Consider the following 5,486-nt stretch of genomic DNA (forward strand, 5'->3'; position numbering starts at 1 on the left):
TATGAAATAGGATTTAAGCTTAAATGGTGTTTTGTTAAAAGTTGCTTTCCTGAATAGGGAATACTGTACTTTGCTTAACTGAAGCCTTCATTTCCTTATTTTAACCATCTCCATCTCTTTTGTTTGTTGCAGAGGGCTAATTTCAACTTCATTTCTAATTTCCAAATGTGGATTAATTTTCATGGAAAGACAAAAAGGCTGATACCTCCTTCAAATTTCAGAACTCTTCTCCAAAGTATGAAGGTGATAGAGTTTCTTGATAAAACTCTTAAACATTTTAATTTTTAGTACACAAATAGGGTGCTAGACAGGATAAAGCAATGTATTTTCCCTTAATATTATTCTTGAATGGCTGAATCTTTTTGTTGAAACTTTGTGAGGGATGAGGGCAATCAGCCTGAGACCAATTCTTAGCATGGAAGTCTGAGGCCAAATGTTATATTTTAACATAATTTAAAATAACTAAACGTGTTTTAGACTGGGAAATGTCAGATGACCTGAACTATAAGTGCCAGCATAAACTCCATCTATACTACTAAATGTTAAGAAACTAAAAAGAAATGCAAATAGTTATTCTGAATAATGCAGAGAACTGTGAAGCACTCTTCAAAGGTTACACTGTTGTGACCTTTTAGCCTCTTGCACCCCATAAGGATAATGGATATATGCATATTGGATATAATCCACAGATGTTTTAAATGTAGTTTAAATATTCTAGACCATATCTGCTAAAGTGATGTTTCACTTTAAAAAGTTACCTGTGAAACATGGACAACTGGTGCCTCCTGACTCTGGGGCTGGGGGGCGGGGGGCACCAGCTGGTGACTAGGGGGGAGCCCAGCAGCCAGTCACCAAGTGCGTCAACACACTGCCAGCAGAGCCAATTTCAGGGGGAGCACTACTGCTCTCCATGCCCCCGTGCTAGCCAGAGTGCTCACTCAGGAGAGGCACCAGCACTCTCAGTGCCACTACCAGTGCCACTACCAGTGCCCCCCGTGCCCTCCCTATGCATCGCCTATGCTATTAAATGTTGAACATTAGGGTTAGGGACAGTAATTATACATAAACTGGTATAAGTGATCAGAAACCAGTTTAAACCTGTAACAGAACATAAGTTCAGTGCACATAGACCAGTTTCAAATGTCCAAACATGATTTCAGATGGACCTGGATGAATGTAGTATCAGATTTAACTGATTTAGGTTAAACCAGTCTACTAAACTTCTGTTCCAGTTCCCTTCCCAACTCAAGTTACCTCACAGTCCCCCATCATCCCAAAATGCTTTGCACCTCCCCCACCAAGCCCCCTACCCCCTTGCATGGAGACTCGCTAGAACTCAGTTGAGCTTGGCTGCTCTGAGCTGTCAGCCACAAGCAGGAAGGGGCATTGGGGCAGACAAAGGGAGCGTGTGTGTATCAGGAATTTTCTGTCTTTACACAATGTCCCTAGGCAGGAAGGAAGGGGCATGGAATTCAGCAAAAGGAAGGATCAGGCCTCTCAGAGGTCCAGGAAACAACAGGTGCTCAGCAGCAGGTGCCTAGCATGATTCCTGAAATACAACTGGGCCGTTCTCTGGAGATCCGAGGACTGGGAGATGGTAGCTGTACCAGGCTGGGAGATCACAGCTACCACAGTCTCCCAGCCTCAGGGGTAGGAGATGGAAACTGTTACAGTCTCCTAGCCTTGGGCCTGTGTGAAACCTTTGGGCTAGGAGATGGCAGCTGCCAGGTCTCCCAGCCTCAGGGCTGTGCTGGGCTGGGAGATGACAGCTGCTGGATTTCCCAGCCTTGGGCAGTGTAAAACCCCCAGGCTGAAAGATTGTAGTTGCTGTGGTCTCAGACTTGTGCAGCCCCAAACTGGGAGACTGCAGCAGCTGCCGTGGGGCCGCTCAGCTCTCCTTGGCAGCCCTAGGAGGCCAAGGGGCACATGGGGAGCATACGGAATCATCCCCTACCTGCTGACTTGGCCAGAGGAGGCAGCATGCCTGCCTGCCCCAATGAAAGTGAACTTCTGTTATGTTCAATCCTGGTCTAACCTATGCCACTTACAGAAACCCACGTAGATTTGAGCAATTTTGCCTCAGGGTTATGGAATGTCTGTACTTTGCTATCTATCTTCCATCTTCTAGGCTATGTAATCTATCACATATTAGGCTCAAACATTAGTATGACAAAATAGTTTCACTTGCTTATCTAGAAAATCAAACTTTCACCAATATGTGGACACCCTTGTAGAAATTAGATGGATTAAATGCAAATCAATTTTCAAACCCTTTCTCCATTTACAGCACAGAAAGAAGACATATGCAAATTAAATAGTACCTGATAAATAATTTAGTAGGATTTCTGACTCTCCCTGACTTCAGATTGTTAGAATACACATTACACCTGTTCACTAACATTCAAGAGTTCACCTTAGTCTCTGTGAGAAACTCTATCCACCAGCATGACAAATAAAGTAAAATACAATGCTGTACCAACATGCCCCTGAAAGAGAGATTGAAAATATTTCAGGCAGTTTGTTTCCTTAAAAAGATAAACATATTTTTATTATTACTTTGGAAAACATACAGACTGTATTTGCTTGCAATGCTGCCCAGGTTAATTAAACAATGCGTGCATTCTGTGGCTAGAAGAGTGAAACCCTGGATAAAGCCTGATGTGAGAAACGGATCATATGACATCTAGTATTGAATTTCATGAGTTCAACTATTTTCTACAGAACAAACACAGAAGAAGCAAGCTGACCATCTCTCAACCCAGGTGCTGTGCTGTTTGTCACATTGCTTGATGGCATTCCAGTGGTAAGTCTAACTTCAGTGTTGCACTTTTTTCCTACTGATAGGTATATTGGATGGGATTTAAGATGATCAGACTTCATGCTATAAACAGTTTAGGTAGTCTACAGAGGGTTGTACAGGATTATAGAAACTCTTAAGTTCAGTGCCTCATTGTTAGCAAGCAAATTCACATGAAAGTGTTTTCAAGCTGGGATAGCTTCTATAGGAGCATGTTTCTAAATGCTGTAGTTGCACAGAAAGCAATTCAGATGAAACACTTGAGTTATTTAATACAATTTTAAGAAAAACAGCTTGTTACAGAACATACTGATCTTTACAAAGGAGCAAGGTCTCCCTAATTCCCCTGTTCCACCCTGTGACACTGTGACTGGCTGTACGGAAGATAATCAAGGTTGCTCAACTGGTATTCACCACTGAAACAAAGTTGGCAAGGCCCAAGAAGAACCCTGGCCATGCCCCGCAGTAAAGTACAGGACAGAGAAAGAGAACAGACACTGTGCACAATGGGGCAAAAAAAGAAGGTAACCTACTCCCTACTCAGAGCAAGGGAGTGTAGATGGTATAAAGTTGTGATCCTGTGTCAGCATTTGTGTTCTGGTCTGATTCTAGAGCACTGCCTCTATACACCCTCATTCTGGTTTGTTACAGATTATTCCAAAGTGTAGCAAGGAAACTGAAATATTCTGCAGGCATCAAGGGTCTGACTGTGTGACATGCAGCATGTCCCCTGCCTTGAAGCACTTGCACTCACGACTCACCAGAGATGTGGGTTTTCCAGAAAATTTTCCAATGCCCTAAATAGAGCATGATCTGATTTAGCACGTTTATTTGTCTTACATTTAGTAAATAAAACTAAAAAGTACCCCCATGTTAATTTTATGTCCCAGTAGCCACAAGTATTTGAACTGAAATATTTGATTAGGAAAAAAATTATGGCCTCATCCATCAGAAGGAGAAGGAGAAGTGGCAGGGATCTTGCTTCCCCCCTCCCTGCAGAAAGAATACTTTGCTACTCAACTTGCTGCTCAGTTGCCCTGGGACTGCAGAGCCAAAGGGAAGTATAGTCTGGCCTCTGACATCAGCCAGAGGACTCAGCTTGCTCTTCTGAGTTGATATAGTTAACTATTTATCTATTATGTAACTTTAAAAAAAATGTTGTTAAGCCTAAGCTGTTTTGGATGCTTAGTACAAGCAGAAAAGCAGGATACAAATATTTTAAATAAATCAATAATAGTCCAGAGTTGCATTAACAAGTTTTAAAATTATAATGTTTTAAAACAATATAGGTATGTTGTTTAATAAATTAATTTGTTTACTTACATAGGATTCCTGAAGTAGATTTTTCTCAGATGATGTTGTTCCACCACTTCGTTGTATTAGCTTTCTGTATATGGCTTATGCTCTTTCAGGACAGTTTCTACATGTTATTCAATGTTTCATCATTCTTATTGCATTGTTAGCATACTCCTGCCTGCAATATTTACATCTACTGACTTTTTTCCTTCCTTCAGTGGCTTAAACTTCACTATAATAATGCCACATGCTAGTTTTTTTCTGATTAGGCATTATTATGACTACTTGAAGCCAAAAGCACTAAAAAACTAACAGATCTTATGCAAACACTTCTAACTTCCCCAACTCAAGAAAAGAAATGAGACACTACTCTGTGTTTGCTGAACTGAAAGTGAAACAAAAATTAATCACAGTTTTGGTTTTAGTTTTGGTTTCGCTTGCAGTCTGAGATGAAATAAGAATTTTAACTTTGGCTTTGATTTGACCTGCACAGCCAATTAGGTGAATTCATTACTTGATTTTTGGTTTCGATTATTATGTGAAAGTATTCACCCTCCTGTTCATAAATCAGTAAAACATATATATGCTCTCTCACACACTTCCTAGGGATAATCACCTGAAAAACATTAATTACAACTTTGAAACTGCTATGCTTGCCTAATATTGTATTAGCATCCATTCATTTTTGCTAATGAATTATATGAAATAATGAATTTTTAGAAATGGAAAATTTCCCATGGAAAATTATCTGTTTATTTTGTTTTGTGTTATACAATACAATATCATAATATGTTTAGGACATGGTTTTCTGAATTTTCTTTTGGAAAATATTGAAATGTTCTTCTTTTGCTCTTGTACTAGAACAAAAAATCTCTAAATCCTCCACAAAATACTGTTGATTCACTGCACAGCCTAACCTCATACAGCTCATTAAAAGAATAGAGGCAGGCATAGCTTTATTCTGATCATCACACAGAAGCAATATGCATGAGAGGTGATGCCTCAGATTTGGGGTAACGTTCCTGAAGAAAAATTCAAGTTGGTTCAGCAGAATCCTGGACTTTTATCTGACAGTTTAATTTCTAGTGACCTAAGTTCTGATGACAAGGAACTGCTATTTAAGTGGTCATAGAAACCCAGGTGTACTGCCTCTCCTTCATTTTAGCAATTTTCCAAAAAAGGAGCAGCAAGAATGCAGTTTTACAAAGCTGGGATGTGTATGCTGCTTTGGACAGTAGGTGGATAAGTAAAGTCAAAACTCAGATTTGGATTACAGGCACTGCCCTTGTACATCGCATAAAACAAACAGCTATCTCAAAGTAACAGCTGGGGGGGGTTGCAATAAATAAATAAATAACACACACACACACACACACACACACACACACACACA

Source organism: Gavialis gangeticus, unplaced genomic scaffold, assembly GCF_001723915.1.
Source record: "Gavialis gangeticus isolate Ggan-Ray unplaced genomic scaffold, GavGan_comp1, whole genome shotgun sequence".
Taxonomy (NCBI): domain Eukaryota; kingdom Metazoa; phylum Chordata; order Crocodylia; family Gavialidae; genus Gavialis; species Gavialis gangeticus.